General features: G+C 40.9%; 1 pseudogene; it reads right to left on the bottom strand.

Annotated features, from left to right (window-relative positions):
• Window positions 1-7,600: 7,600 nt before the first annotated feature.
• Window positions 7,601-9,118, bottom strand: LOC122141639 (annotated as a pseudogene).
• Window positions 9,119-14,192: the final 5,074 nt, after the last annotated feature.

Below are 14,192 nucleotides of genomic sequence, written 5' to 3'. Positions count from 1 at the left end.
CCGCCCAAGCTTTCTTGCTTGCCGGGGCCACCCTTGATGTCAGTTTCCCCGGCTGCTCGCCTCTGCCGGCTCCCCTCTCTTGAGGCAGGCTCCACTCTGCTGCCTGCCAAGCTGCCGCCCCCGCCCTGGCACCTTTGTTTACCTCTGTCTCCCAGGCCCTCTTCCCACTACACGGGCCTGGCCCGCCATCTCTCCCCTGATCCATCTCCGTCCCTCCACCTCCCTCTGGGATTTCTTTTTTCGCTTGGAGCGCTCTGGAATCCACTCCTTAACGGAGGGGTTCTGTCACAGGAGGGCCACCAGAAGACTGCTGTTTTCTGTGAACACATGGCTTGTGTTGTGTTTGTTTTGTGCCATGTGCTCTCTCCCCCTCATTTTCTGACCCCACCCATCTTATTACATCATAATTGTTTTAGTTGCTCCACCTGTGTCTCCCCTCATTAGAGTCCCTATTTATTATCCTGGTGTCTGTAATCCTTGTGTGATCTGTGTTTTCTGTCGGGGTGTTTATGGTCTGTGTTTAGTGCAGTTTTTTTTCTGCCGTTTTCCCCCTCGGGTTGTTTTTGTTGCTTGGTTCTTTTCTTATGTAAAAAAGGACCCTTCTGCCTGCATTTGAAGTCTTCGCCTCTTTCTCACCGTGACATATGTAATCATTGTAAGTAGACTACAAATTGTAATTCTAGTAAGTCTGTTCTGTTAGTACGGTAGATATCGAGAACTTTTCGAATGGTAATGTTTTAACCCCTCGATCCAACTCAGGATCTGATCTTTCCCCCAGAGTGAACTGGTAAGCAAGCCATGTGTTCTTGTTTGCTAACTAATAAGAACAGAATATTTCAGGCCACTAATTTTTTAACAGATTATTGGAGCGCAAAAAAGCGGGACAAGTTTTTTTTTCCAACTCGTGAACAGGTCAGGGTGGATTTCCCCAGCAGATCTGAAAGATTTAATCAAGCGTCGAAAGCTGAATTACCTCAACGCACCTCTGTTGGTTGGGTGAAACACATATCCCATTAGCGGTTGGTTTGCAAGAAAAGTTGTCATCCCATCCAGTGCCATCCATTCGTCATCCAACTAGCTGTTTCTGTTCTTTTACAGAGGGCCGAAGATGCCTTCTGAAGAGAACTGTTTCATCCGTTGGTGATCTATGTGGATAGCATTGCGCTTGAAACTTGTGAAGCGCTGCAAAGGTTGAGACCAAATGTGGTAGCAAAATCATGGACTACAACAAATGTATCACTCAGTTTGTGCATTAGCCTTTTTCGGTGAAGGCTTAAAGTTTAAAAAAAACAACCCAAGTAAATCCCACAACACTGCCTTTAGGTTAGGTGTACACGTGCAGGGATCTAGTAGTCGCGTGGTGCAGATTTTTCTCACCAATGTCTAGTAGGATGGCCTCCAACTGTCTCAGGGATTGTCAGGCTAAACTACGGCGCAGCATGAAAGAGCAAAGTTCTACCAGGCCCTACGTTCAAAAGTTACATGTGTGGTGGGCAAACAGATACGTCATATGTGTCCTTGATTAAAACAACTATAATTGTCTTGCACGAGGAATTTAGAGAGACCAATGGACTGGAAAATCTTAAGTTGTTAAACCTAACATTAAATACAAACCAAAAATTGATGACAAATTTGTGTTTTAATTACATGTCTACATTTTACAGTTTAATGTTTGAAAATATCCAGCCCGACTGTGTGAATTCATGTACTGAATTATGAATGAATTGATGCATTTAATAGCGCCTTTAAACTCTGGTGTATTTTTGTACAGCCCTTAGCCAGGGGCAGATTACACTCACGTTGTCGTTGTACCCTGGGCAACAATATTTCCAAGGGCCCCATCATCACGACCCCCGATTCACCATAATAGGGTCCCATCATACAGAAGAGATTACGGTACTATACAGTAAATATACACAATACGTTCAATTCTAACTGTCATTCAGGTATATTTTTGGAGTTACAAATTATGTAAATGCATCATAGAACTACAAATGCACTACGATGTCCCCTATCAAAGAAAGTCACGTCACATATGATGCTATGAAAACAAAAACCCATCAGGGAGCGTTATATCTGGTAAAATTGACCCCCCTACACTGAGAGGGAGGAAGTAAGCCTCCATTTTCACAAAAAAATGAATAAATGCAGCACACCACTTTCAAAACCATGGTTTATTTACCACATTTATTCCCAATAGAAATGTATTGATTGATAGAGCTATAACAGAAGACCCACCGACAACATACATGCAACAACAATTTGGTCTTCAGCGTGCATTTTGACGCAGAAATCACCCTGACACGGGTGACCCTGTTTCCTCATAATTCCACAAGGCAATCTATTTATTAGTCGCCACCACAAACAAATTGTGAAATCTGCCAGTTAATCCCTCTCCCAACAATATTTACAGCATTTTAAGGATAGCTGGCACCCTCAATGACAAAATCAATAAATAGAATTCGAGTAATCACTATTATCTCTCAGTAACATTATTATCCTAAGCCCTAGTTTAACATTGTTTGTAAGATATAACCACAACATATCACAGCACAATGACCCAGTTACAAATCATTTTAGTTAGCTACATAACACTTAGAAGCTGTCAATTTTTCGCTACGAAGACAAGACATAAGTAAATGCTACCTTTTAACAAAACACACAATTTTAGTCCAAACTAATGAGAGTGCATGTTTGAATATTGAAATGCCTTTCATTTGTCAAACCACATGACAAGTGGGGAGTTTGGGGGGGGGGGGGAGGTCTTTTTTTTTTTTGTGACTTTGACTGTGCAACCTGTGTGTAACTAACGCTCTTCAAAATCACAGGCACTAACAAGTTCAGTGTCCAATAGCTAAAATAGAAGTGTCAGAGCCGTTGTCTGGACAGTTTCTCTCTAGAAGACAAGCATAATAAATAATCACAAAACCGTGGCAAAAACACACACATTTTAAATCTAAATAATGAGGAGTGCAGGTGGCATAGGGGTGTGGGTGTGTGTCATTGGCGGCATCTTAGACTGGCGTTTGGTTTCTGGACTTTGACTGTGCAAACTGATGTCGAATATCTCTTCAAAGCAAGGCCACTTACAAGTTGGGTGCGAGGCATGGCTAAGAGGAGAAAGTGGGGGCAGAGAGGCCGTGTCTGCGACATTGTGGTGCCTGTTCTAGCTCCAACCTCTAGTTTTAACCCGGTTCAAAACAGAACTGACCGGGCTTCGCCCTCACAGTTAGACACAGAGTAAGGTTACAAAACATGCTTAGGTGCAACATAAAACATTGGGAATGTTGTCTTAAGTCCATGTCTGTCAAGAGCTTGACAGCAGTCTGTACGGTGAAGAGTCTCATGCTTGCACAACAGTGCTTGAATCTGAAATAAGTTTCATCCCGACAAGAACATAATCAGATCTGTTTGATAACGTGGAGCTCAGCTTAGCAGCTCTTACGCACGCAATGCACAATCATCAACTAGTCCCTCTCAAATAAAACCCACAAAGAGGTCACACACATGTGTGTAGTCTTCTATGGGCGCTTGGAAGGCATGACAAAGTCTAGTCCAATGATGACGTAATAATGTTTCTAAACTTGAAATTTCTGACTGCTGTCATTAAAAATCTAACTTTTTGACCTGTACTGTCGTCAGCGACTCATCTGCAAATCTCTTTTGTTTTTTCTCACACGGTTAGTGTCAAACTGGTAGTTTTGTGTCCACACTCGACCCAGCGTCATAGCTGCTGCGCTTGAATTCTTCCGATGCTCTGAAAACTGTTCTCGGTAGAGTGCCAACATATGAAAGCAGGTGGAGCGCACAAGGCCAGAAGCATATCTAAAATCCATATCACTTTTTTGAAGCATGGTCACTTGTATGCCTTAAATCTCTGCAGTAGCCGGCCCCACAGTCATAGTACATGTATTACCCGTCTCCAGTTTATCAGTTTTTTGCGACCACTGCAAGCAGCTTCGAGTTTAGTTGTGTGTTTCCTCAATCACGAGTCCCTAAATATAGTTGTGGCTAATATAGCCTCTACATTGTTTGCCGCCGTAATTTCTTTGAGAAGCTTTTGTGGAGTCTGCTCTGCATTTCCATCGGGTGGTGCTGGAGCGGATTTAAAAGTGTCTTTATATGTTATGTTCGCTGAGTTCTTGAAAACTGTATTAACGCTATTTGTTGATTAAAAACGAAAAAAACACCCAAGTCTATACATAGACGGCCGCAGTTCAAAAAAAGAGTTAACCTCCTCACAGCACCTTATCAACGCCGTTTAACCCCTCCGAGGTTCAGAGAATTGGCAGCACCATCGGTGTATAATGAATGAGCGGGGTGCTTTGTTTTTTAAAGTGGCGCCTGAGCCCGCTGTAGTTTGCCAGCCATGTTGCTACCATTAGCGTAACTTTGTGGGCCACGACCGTCGAACTAAGTCTCCCCGCCCAGCGACACACCAGTTCAATCAACATATTCCGCTAGGCTGACAACCTGTGTGGCTGTGGCTGGGCTCAAACCAAATGTTCTTGTCGTAGGTCTCTGCCCCTTCTTTTCGTGATCACTAACCCTCGTCTCGAGGTTGTCCAAGCACCGAATTCAATGATAATTGCTGCTTTTGGGGATGCCGAAGTTGTTTTTGCAGGCATACTCAATAAACTGATCCCAGTTGATGGCGAGTAAAGAAGCCATTTCCCTTGGCACAAGGTGAGTTGTTTGGGAAGCGCCCGGCATGCAAGCAAAATTCCGTTTGTGTTGAGCGGAGCGTTGTCCTTTTACCTTATTCCAGTTGCCGGACCTCCTTCTACCGATGCAAGGATACTTGGCGGCCAGTGTTGCTGTAAAGCTGCCGGCCGCTTCGGGTAATATGGCTTCTTAAGACGGAGCCCTCTCCGTAACGGCCTCCCACACGTGCAGGATCCCCCAGTGGAGTTAGTAGGCGTTGAGATGCATGGGGCTGCGGCCCAGACTCTTCGACAAGCGCTCAGGGTTGCGCTGCGCCGGCTGAGACACTGGAGACCCGCCATCACGCTGCTACCTCTACTCTCCGACTCGCGGCCATCTGTGGTTGTGTGCTGTGAAGTTTGCTGCTGGCTCTTCGCTCCTCACGCGCTGTAAACGGAAGCTGGCGGTGTAGAAAAGTCCGGGCTAGCTGAGTTGTCCTCAGCGTCGTTGACGGAATCTGACTTAAGCATAACTGTCGGCAACATTTAACAGGAGTGGAAGAAAGTACCTATTTTTAGGTATATACTTTTAATTTTTTTGCATGTCTCGAGGTCCTTTTCCTTCTTTATTTCCGCTTTTCGCTCCTCCCAGTTAGTCTTCTCCATGTCAGATTTTTTTTTTTTTTTTTTTTGTGTGTAGCTTCTCCATGTCAGATTTTTTTTCTGTTGTAGCAAAGCCTGAACGTAACACGCTCGCGTAACATTGACCCACCTCAAGCGGACTGACACCAATGAGGAAGGTCTTACTTGAGGCCCCTCTCTTCATTGGTCAGATCCGCATGAGACTGACTCTCACCGCCGCGCTCTTGGCTCAACTCACGTTCAAAGTCATAGGCAGCGCAGCGTCTCTCTGTGCAGATGCAAAAAGCCCGTGTTGACAGTTTGTTTTTAATTAACATTAAAGCGTGAGATTACCAATACAGTATTTTGCTCGTGCCCTTTGCTGCCCTGGGCCCCTTTAGAGGTCCTTTAGAGGTCTTAGGCAGTCATTAGGCAGCGCAGCGTCTCTCTGTGCAGTGCAAAAGCCCGTGTTGACAGTTAGTTTGTTGTAATTTAAGCGGGAGATTACCCAGATACAGTATTTTTGCTCGTGCCCTTGCTGCCCCTGGGGCCCTTTAGAAGGTCTTGGGCCCCTGGGCAACTATTGCCCAGGTTTGCGCCGATGGTTAATCCGGCCCTGCCCAAAGCGGGTCTCTCCTCAACCACCACCAGTGTGCAGCATCCACCTGGATGATTGCGACGGCCAGCCACAGTAAAACAGGGGACCTACTGCGCTCACAACACACCAAACTAAGAGATGTCTGTCAGAGGATGAGAGAGAGGCACAGAGCCAATCAAGTGGTTGGGGATTATTAGGAGGCCATGATTGACAAAGGCCAGGGGGCAATTTTGGCCAGGACATCACGGTTTACACCCCTACTCGTTTACGAGAATTTTTGCCATGGGATTTTTTAATGACACAGCGAGTCGGTGACCCTCAGTTTGAGGTCTCATCTGAAGGACAGTGCCTTGTGACAGTATAGTGTCCCCGTCGGAACTATAGTGGGGCATTAGGACCCCCGTGACAACAGGGATGAGCACCCCCTGCATGCCTCACTAACACCTCTTCCAACCGCAACCTAGTTTTCCAGGAGGTCTCCCATCCGGTACTAACTCGCTGCTCAACCCTGGTTTTACCTTCGGTAGGCAACCAGTCTGGCAGCTGCAGGAGTGTGATATGGCTGTGGCATAAAATACCCTGGGTGGAATACCGCGCCCTAGCGCCGCGACCAACCCCAAATATGACTTGAGCAGCATTCTAAAAGCAGCCAGCACGGTGTACGCTACACAATTGTTTCTATGGTAATGCCAGGATATTTGGACTTTTTTTGTACATAATTTCCAATTTTCCTATAACATCCTTATTGTAATATTTGTCATTTCCAATATATCTCTGATATGGAAAGTGCATTAACCTGCTATATTTTTTTTTTTTGTTGTTATAGGGACATACATCCTAGTCAGTGAGCACTGGATATCTTTTGATTGCTACGAGAGGAAACTACATTTCCCCCCTTTTGAAGATGGGAGAAACTTCTGGTAGAGGGGAACACAGCTCTTAAAAGAAGAAATTTTCATGTGCCCCCTACTGCCCCTGACATGGACGGGAAGAGTATCAACAAGAGTTATTAGTACTAATTACTCCGCTTCTTTTTCTCATAGTTGTACACTACAAGTGCTGCTGGCGCTCCAACAGAAGTTTGACCTATGCTAATTATCAGTTTAAAAGAGCAGGACGTTTAACTTAATTCCTACTAAATATAATAGGTATTTTTATTGTGTCCATTTAAAGGAGTTTTGCACCATGCATGATATGCCCATTTTGAATATCTCAGGACATGTTAAAAAAACCTTCCCAAAAAATGATAGGTGCCACAAAGGAAACAACTCATTCCAGGTAGGCAGACCCCGAGTTACCCACAAAAATACACGCAAAAACAAAGCTTGCATTTTTATATCAAGTGTGTTTAACATTTTTAATCAATTAATTATTACCAATTTAAATTAACAGCTTGTTACCAGATACTCAGTCTTCTAGTGGCCCAGTGGGACGTCCAAATTTGTACACCAAGCTGCTCTTCAGCAGACAACAGGAGAAGCTGTTTTATTATGATGACCTTTCCCGGCTGTCTAAAGCCGAGAACTGTTTGTTTCAGTGGGTAACCACCAGCACCATGGTCATGCAAAGTCATCAGTTTAGTGGAATGTAATTCATTCAATATTTAATTGAATAATAGAGAAAAAAAAACAGAAAAAAAGATCAGTCCTGATTTCATTTTATTTTTCCCAACCCAATTACACATTCCCGAAATGAACACCAACACAAGACAAAGAATCAGCTCAATTCCATTATTCATCTACACACATAATACAAATGTAAAAATTTCCTCATCTTCAGCAAATCCATACCACAGCTTGTTGATCCTCAGGATGTCGATGTTGGACATTCCCTGCCTCTGTCCAATTTCCCACCGTCATGTATCAGGAGTGGAAGTGATGGTTTCCAGGCCGGGCTGGATAGAGAATGCTTGTTTTCCATAATGCATGACGGAGCCGTAGTCAGATGGAGTGTTTTTATGGTTGTTGGTCTTTTGATTCTGGAAGTTGTAGGCCATATCGGGAGATATGTTCTTCCAGTTGATCCTGACGTACTGGTCACGATCGACTCCAGTTGTTTGCTCGTGGTAGAAGCCCAGAGCATGACTGAGCTCATGCTGAGCGATGCCATGATACACACAGCCTTGCCTGTTGAGGGAGACCTCCTGTTTTGCCACCAACCGTTCTACCAAGAGAAGAGAAGCACCAGTTTATCTGGCAACAAAGCGGATGCAGGTTTTTGGAGTGAAAGGTGGACATGGTTGGTTCGCAATCACTGATTTTCATTGTCCATAATAGGCTGAAAACAAAAAGGCTGACAGATTTAAAAATGAGAAATATGTTCAATGACTGAAGGAGATTCACTCACAGAATTCACTGTTCACTATGTAAGGAGACCTCCACTATAGTGTTAGAGTTTTTCTTCACAGAACAGTTTGTTGTTTAAGCAGTAGGGAGCATTTCTGGTTTTTTTTTGGGAAACACCAGATCTCCTTCAATCAAGACGTCAGAAGATCCTGTTTTTAAAGATATTAGGTGAAATATTTATACTTCTAGACTATTTTTTTTCCAACTATCTTGTGAAACCCATTGCTGGCTTTATAGAAATCTACAAGGTGTCTGACCATTGTGGGTCTCCAAAATCCTTTGAGAGTGAATGTCCACTCTTTCCGGCTCTGACACAAACACTCCTTCAAACCCTTCCTCCTGCAAAAACAGAGATGTTTAAAAGACTCATTTGAGGAATGTTTATCATTTAAGGGAGACACAGAGACCAGATCTGTACCCATGAGAAAATTGACTGGAGGAGACATCCTGTGAGACGCCAAACAGCAGCCGCAGAATGGAGAGGGAGGCTCTTTAGGTCTATATATAATATAGATATATTATATATATATTGGTCTCAGTGGTGTAGAGATGTTCAGGATGCTCCTGTGCTGAGGGGTTTAGTGGTCTTTGGGCTGTCAGACCTGGACTTTATATCACCTGAGTAGGACCAATGGGGGTCTACTGGGTTGTTATGGGTAGGGTCTTGAAAGGTCCGAGACTAATGTTTGAGGCAACTAAAGGGAGGACACAATCTATTAGTCCTAAAGCCTTGCACAATGATGGGGGGGTAGCTATGTTTAACTAAGTCCATATCATTAAGTGAATGAGCTGGACAATTTTTAATTTCTTTGAAAATCCAAATCTCATTGTCTCAACCTTGTCTTCACATCAGCTCTATAGAGGATGACACCAGTGGCTCTAGCCACGTCTGGATTTGTGATCACCTTCATCTCTGCCAAGGATGTTCCTGGTCAGAATCGAGACTCTGGGTTCAACACCCCAGAGGAGCTTTTTGCAGAAAAGGAGGTACCACAATAAATATTCTCTGGTTTTTAAAGATTGATCTGAATACTAAATTAATCCTATCTAAGATTGTTCAAGCCTTACTATATCTATCATTAGAATGTAACTTCTTCTTAGTCAATATTGCTTCTTTTTAATTTTAGGTACACTGTAATGTTTGTGTCTTGTCTGTTTGCACTTTGCAGGTCATTTGTGTAGGGCAGATTATCGGCACCATTTGTGGCTGAAACCACTGAGAACAAGCCAAACGGTAGGCCGAGCAGTGTGGACATTCCAAACTGTCTTTTTCACTATAGAGGTATTTGTAAACAAAATCATATTCATGAAAAAAAAATACTTCCATAATGGTAGTACCAAACAAAAGTTGAGGAGCAGCACGTTCATCCCATCCTACTAATTACCCAACCCAACATCTTTATTATTAAGGGAGGCCATTTGAACACCAGTCCCAACCCAACTTTGCCCCAAGAGAGAAAACTGGAAAGAGGAATCAAATGAGCGACGAAAGAAGAATTTAGGCTTTGAGAAAGCAGACCACATACTGAAGGGTTTGTACAATTAAATCTAAATATCATTTTGAATGCGTTTTTTGAACTGTTTCTTTGACTTATATATATATATTTTCTTTTATAATTCTCACAGGTGAACTGTATATGGGTGGTCAAGAACACTTCTACATGGAAACTCAGGGACTGATTGCGATTCCTAAGGAGAGGCAGGTGAAATGGAGCCCTTATGTTGCCATCACGTCAAGCATGCAGCTTTTACTCAGGTCTGTATTGACCCCAAGGACATAAACGGTTGGATATTATTCAATATAAAGATATTTATTTTTATTAATTTAAATCTGTATTTAAAAAAAAAAAAAAAAAAGAAGAAGAATGTGGAGCATGAAAAAGTTGATTAAAAAAAATGTTTATTCACATACTCTTCCTCAATTTTTTACCTAATTTCCTCTTTTGAACAACAGGAAGTGGTGGGCATCAACTCTTGGCATTGAGACTCCACTCCATAAGATCACATGTCATGTGAAGAGCTGGGAGGTGGATTTGGTGTACAAAGTCATGAAGATTGGATCATTATCTGCAATCCCTGCTACAGCCACTTACAAGTATGGCAAAATGAGGACTTGTACCTTTTACCGAGAATGGCACTTATTTAACTGATTTTTGTATTTGCCCTTATTGCTTATATATAAGTGCATTGTTTTTCCTTCTTTATTTCTGTGAAGTGCAAAGAAAGTATGCTATGAAAGCAGCCTTTAACACAATACTAAAAGATAATACTGACTGTATCCTCAAATTTAACCACAGGACTAGCCGTGCTGTACGATGCGTACTAGAACGTGGAGATGACATGTTATTCACCAGTGGCAGGTCCCCTTTCTAGGGAAAAGTACAAGGTAATGTTTTACTATTGGTAACAATATGTTGACTGAATAACTGTGAAGCATCACAAACAGCTTAAGTCCTGCCTTTTTCCTACAGGTTGGATACATGAATGATTGGAAACCCCCCCCAATCCTGGCTGTTGATATTACATACTACAGTAATGGAGGATGCACTCTGGACGAATCCTCCTTTGTATGTTAGTTTTTAAGACTTAACAAGAAAAACTGGAATGTTTCACATTTTGAAATGGCCAATCCCTTTATGAAATGTTGAAAATCTATTAAGTTAATCCTGATAATAAGGAACTGTAAGCTAGGTTACCTTAAATTCGACCTGTAGGGTCAGTCTCCAAGTCACGTATCTTCTATAATTTACTACCAGATAGTGGAGAAAGCTCTCCTTCACATGGATAATGGCTACAAGATCCCAAATCTACGTGGACATTGACTGGTGTGTCAAGACCTACCCTCATATACAGCCTTCCATGGATTTGGTGGACCTCAAAGAGTTGACCAACATTGAGAGCGTTCTACATGAGGTGGCCGCCAGATGTGGCTTACCTGCACATCTGGTGGGATTAACAGACAAGTTGATTAAACAGAATTCAACACAGACTTAATGTGTTGAAATTTGAAAAATTTGAACTTAAATGTTAAAAACGCTACAACTGTTGGTTCATGATGTTGAGCATGATAATATTGTTGAAAATTGTATAAAAATAAAAATGTGTCTTACTATACAGGTGAGAGATATCAACATGTACAAGGATGAGAAATGCTACACCCACCACAAGCAGCTCTTTTCTCCTCATGACATGGTGCAATGCTGGAACGAGTGTCTGGAGAAATCAGACTACACCCCATCGCATGTCTGTCCATTGAGCAGTTTAATGCCCACACCAACCACTGGAAGAAGAGAGGGATCTCCACTATCCCACTGAAGTTTAGAATTGGATTCTCCAAGGGCTTCTATAACCAGGTGGGTAAAAAAATTGTGACACTGCATATAAAATGGTGCAGTTTGGGTTCACATGATCACTTCAAAGCTTTTAAACTGTTTATTTGTCAATATTACTACAAAGTAGGGCTGTATATTGCCAACAAAAGTCACAATACATACGTATCCCGATACAGAGGCCACGATACGATACGATACATATCACAATACTGCACTTTTGTGCACAAAAGTATTCTCGTAGTTTAGTTTCGTATAATGGTGAATGAACCACTGATGTCCCTGGATTCATTCACAGATCTCCTTTTCAGTTGCATTGCTGAAATTGTTGCATTGTTGTCAGACAGCTCAGATTCCATCGAAAAAAAAAATTGTAATTTGTTGTTCCGAAGATGAACGAAGGTCTTACGGGTTCGAAAACGACATGAGGAGTGAGTAATTAATGACAGAATTTTCATATTTGGGTAAACTAACCCTTTAAAGAACGCGATGGCAGCTGCACGGAGAGAGAGAGGCCGTGAGCACACAGCTTCCCTTTCTCTTTCTCCTGCTACTGGGGAAAAGATACGTATGGACTGTGAAGGTGGTGAACAGTGTGTAATACAGTAAAGTTCATATTCATAATATATTCATATATATATATTATATATATATATATATTTATATATATATATATATAGTAATATATATATATATATATATATATATGTATATATATATATAATTAGATTATATCACTAGAATCTATACATTTAATAGATAATATTTTTATTTGTTATATATTATACCATTACTTCGAGGTTAATCAGTTTTGGCTCCTTAGAAATCAAATTTACAAATTCATCATTTAAATATTTTTATTCTTTCTATAATTTTTTTTTTTTACACAATTTTTTTTTTTTACAGAATACTTTGGATAGGTAAAGTAAAAAGCAAACCCTGGACCATCAATGTGTGAAGAAAAACGTCAGATTATTCAAATCTGTAATGCAAACAAGCTGTCACTTTCTTTTCATTGAGACTTTGAGCTTTATAAACTGGCTATCAGGTCCTCAATTTACATGACGGGGACTTCTAACCTTCTTTATATTTTTATCTATGCATTTAAATGGTTTTATAATCCGATAAAAGCAAGTAAAAGTTGGAACCTGCTCAGTCAGTTGCATGAGTGTAGATTAATTCACATTTATTATAATAGCTGTTTAAGTCTAAGCCTAAATGTCAAAGAGAAAACTGATGATTTATGTGAGCATTGAAAAGTAAAATATATTAATAGCGTGAATAACTAAAAATTGTTCTTGAGACATGTGTATGCATGCAACTTCTTTATTTTATTTTTATTTTATTTTTGTAGATTACTTATCGTTCAGAAAACAGCTGATAATAGTTGGATGTTAAATCAGGTGACTGTCTTGTGTCTACATAAATGTTGTGTGATTTAATAAGAAGCAACTCAATAGCTTTAAATCAGAATAAAATGTAATAAGATGATGATAGATGTTTTCATATGTTCAGAAGCCCACGGCTGAGCTGGGTCCAGAAGTTGATTTCGCACTTTGTGCAACCTACCGAAAACAAATTATATTTTATGTTTTATATTTTTGTATATTATTTTCAATTACTAGACACATCAAATAATAAGTATTATAACGAATTTTTTTTTTACCACATTTATCTTTATTAAGTATTTGTTTAATCTATATTTTGGACTCAATCAAAGCACAAATGGGTTACTGTGTAACTCTCGTACCATCTGTGTGAAGTGTTGTGAGGCCACAGGCCAGACATGCCCGCCTCTGTAAAGGTGGCAGGGGCTAGTTCAGCTGGAAGGGGGCCTGTTAAACCTGCATCTTTTTCGAGCTGCAGTCACAAGCGTCTTTAATAGCGCGAAGAATACAGAACTGCCAAGAAAAAAACAGTCGGCTCTCCAATCCCTAAAACAAGGAGGATGAGAATGCTTTAGTTTGCAGTGATGTTACCTCTAGAGCAGATCTGGAAAAAAAACGCAAAAAAAAATTACAAAAAATAACTCATAACGTAGGGTGCAATATTTAGGTTTGAATGCAGATTAGATTGTGAAGTAAACCACAAGGAGTTGCCACAAAATCCAACCTAAATAAACTCTTGCAGAGTGACCACTGAAACTTAAGATACAGTATAGTACAGTAGCAGGAGGTAAGATGAGTGAAATCACCTTTGATGAATAGATGGCGTGAGGGTATTGGGATGAGCCGTCTATATAAGGTTAGACGTTGAACTTCAGAGGGCGACTATCACAGAAGGACTGGGATCTTGTACTGGCATTGGTCCACGTGTGTCCAGAACACCAGACGGTAGAAAACTTGATTGCTCCTCCAATGGTGTAGTAGCCCCAGACCCTAGCATGAATGCTCCCTCAAATCTAACGCAGACACACATATGTATATGAGAATATAGTTTTTTTTTTTTTTAACAAAAATACAGCAAATGCTGTAATATGCGCAAATATTACTACAATTTAAATAAACTGTTTTTTCCATTATGAATATGTTTTGTTTAAAATGTAATTTTTATTCCTGTGACGTAATGCTAAACAAAAAGAAGTAATGCTAAAACAAAAAATTATTATAATGTTTACATTAAATAAAACTGTGACACATGTATGAACAAAAGATAT

Source organism: Cyprinus carpio, chromosome B22, assembly GCF_018340385.1.
Source record: "Cyprinus carpio isolate SPL01 chromosome B22, ASM1834038v1, whole genome shotgun sequence".
Taxonomy (NCBI): Eukaryota; Metazoa; Chordata; class Actinopteri; order Cypriniformes; family Cyprinidae; genus Cyprinus; species Cyprinus carpio.
Note: the sequence above shows the minus strand (reverse complement) of the source record. Positions and strands in the feature narration are given on the sequence as shown.